This window comes from Idiotropiscis lumnitzeri, chromosome 16, assembly GCF_059441095.1.
Source record: "Idiotropiscis lumnitzeri isolate Australia: NSW breed Sydney's pygmy pipehorse chromosome 16, RoL_Ilum_1.0, whole genome shotgun sequence".
Lineage (NCBI taxonomy): Eukaryota > Metazoa > Chordata > Actinopteri > Syngnathiformes > Syngnathidae > Idiotropiscis > Idiotropiscis lumnitzeri.
The window spans coordinates 137,501-140,000 of record NC_142406.1 but is presented as its reverse complement, the minus strand read 5'-3'; the positions used below and the strand labels follow the sequence as shown (position 1 = coordinate 140,000).

At 51.5% G+C, this 2,500-nt stretch overlaps 1 pseudogene; it reads left to right on the top strand.

Annotated features, from left to right (window-relative positions):
- Positions 1 to 2,500, top strand: part of LOC148320733 (28S ribosomal RNA) — a 10,441-nt pseudogene that overhangs the window by 4,225 nt on the left and 3,716 nt on the right.

Sequence of the window (2,500 nt, the reverse complement as noted above, 5' to 3'; positions counted from 1 at the left end):
GATCCCATTAATGAAAAAGACTTGTGACTGGTGCGGCATGTTCGTGATGGGAGTGTGGACGTTTGATAGGCACTTGAAGTCAAGGCATGGGAGGAAAACCGTATGGTACAAGTGCAGTAAATGCGGGAAGATGGCCGCAAACGCCCACGCCATAGCTTGTCACGTACCTAAATGTAACATAAAGGGCAACAAAGATCAAAAATTGGGGTTTGGTTGTAGAGCCTGTGGAATGTGTTTTGCAAAGAAAATGGGCTTATCGCAACATAAAAGGCGGGTGCATCCACTATTGTGGAATGCTGAGAAATCAAGAAGGAAAAGGAGAGATGGAGGGTGCTTCAGGAACTCTAGGTTATGGTCCTCTCAAGAAGCTTGCATATTGTGGGACTTGGTATCGTTAAACGGAACAAGCATGAATACATATCGGCTGGTTGCGAAAGTGATGGGAGGCGGCAGAACGGCAGAGCAGGTGAGGAGCAAATGGAGGACCCTGCATAGGGGAACGGCAGGTTGTGGTCTCAATACTCATTTGATGCCGGAAGTGGAGGAAAAGAAAATAAGCAATGACACCCCATTAGTGGAAGGGGCCAGTATTAAACTGAGAGAAGCGTTGGTGAAAATGACGGATACGGATGGAAAAGATGAGATTGGGGCCATGGCCGCTCTAGTCAGAGACGTAGATCAGGAGCCTGGGCTGATCGAAACTTCGGCGTCGGATCTATTAAGCCTGGCAGGTGAAGGACGGAGGGCGAAAAAGGATGGTTGGAAGCGCATGAGAACGGGGAGTAGCAGGAGGAGACGCAAACTAACCTCGTCCAAGATGGCAATGAAGAAGGACAGATACAGGAGGGTCCAGTTTCTATATGACAATGACAGGTCCGGCCTGGTGAACCTCATACTAACAGGCGGTCAAGTCAGGGAATGTTTGCTACCACTGGAAAAGGTCCAAGCGTATTACAAAGATAAGTGGGAACGAATAAGACCCTTCCTGGGACTCGGACGATTCCAAGCAGCGGGACAGACAAACAATGCGTACTTCCATAAACCAATCCTGTCGGGCGAAGTTAGATCCAATCTGGCTGGAATGTCAACAAGCTCGGCTCCTGGACCAGACAGGATCAGTAAGAGGGCCTTGCTGGGCTGGGACAGGAGCGGGAAGCAACTGGCGAGGCTGTTCACCACATGGTTGATAAAGGGAACTATACCAAAGGCCTTCAAGGAATGTCGCACCAAGCTGCTGCCGAAGTCGTTGGACGAGAAGGAGCTGAGCCTTGTGACGGGATGGAGACCGGTCACCATTGGGTCACTGGTGATGAGATTATTCAGCAGAATAATTGCGATGCGACTGGCGAAGGCTTGCCCTATAAATCCAAGACAAAGGGGCTTCTTGGTAGCGGCAGATGGGTGTGGCGAGAATTTGATGGTTCTGGACCGGATCGTGAAGAGAGCGAGGGAAGGTGAGGACCAGTTGGCGGTGGTCTTCATCGACTTTGCGAAGGCCTTTGACTCCGTCTCACATGAACATATCCTGTGTGCTCTGAGACACAAGGGAGTCGACAATCATGTTGTGGGGTTGATCCGGGACTCTTACGTGGACTGCTCGACCAGGGTAGGCTGTGGAAGGGCCACGACCCCGCCTATAAAAATGATGGTTGGAGTCAAGCAAGGAGACCCTCTGTCCCCTCTGCTCTTCAACATCGCAATGGACCCTCTCATCCATACGCTCGAGGTGGCTGGCTCTGGGCTAATCTGGGGTGAGCGGAAGCTCACCGCGCTGGCATTCGCCGACGACCTGGTTCTACTAAGCGGTTCGGATGGGGGCATGAGAGCGAACTTGAATATGGTGGAAGAATTCTGCAGGCTTACTGGCTTAGCCGTGCAACCAAGAAAGTGCAGTGGGTTCTGGATTAACAAAGGAGTCGTTGAGACAAAAACAGAATGGCGACTCGAAGGCTCACCGCTGAGGTTAATAGACGATGGAAATGTGATTAAATATCTGGGGGTGATGGTGGGGCCGAGGGACGGGATCGTCCCAGCCGACCTGTTGGCTATGGTGGAAGAAATACTGGTTAAAGTGAAAAAGGCCCCACTAAAGCCATACCATAGAATCAATCTATTAAAGCTATATATGCTCCCCAAGGTCATGTTCCAAGCCGATATGAGTGGAGTGTCAGCGACCAGGTTGGCCCAGGCGGATAGAGCAATTAGGAGAACGGTGAAAGACTGGCTGAACATTGCACAGTCCACGTGCAATGGTATCCTCTACGCGAGGAACAGAGATGGTGGCCTGGGATTGCCTAGGCTGGAAAAGGCAGTGCCCAGGATCCAAGTCAGGAGAACTTGGAGCATGGCCGGGTCCGATGATTGGCTGGTTCGGGAGATGGCGAGGGATCAAGTCAGTGACGGGGGCTGGAAGACCCTGTGGAACAGAGCGGGAGGCGAGGCGACAGATATACCAGTGTTGAGTATGAGCGAAGGAAAGGAGAGGATATCAAAAGACCAG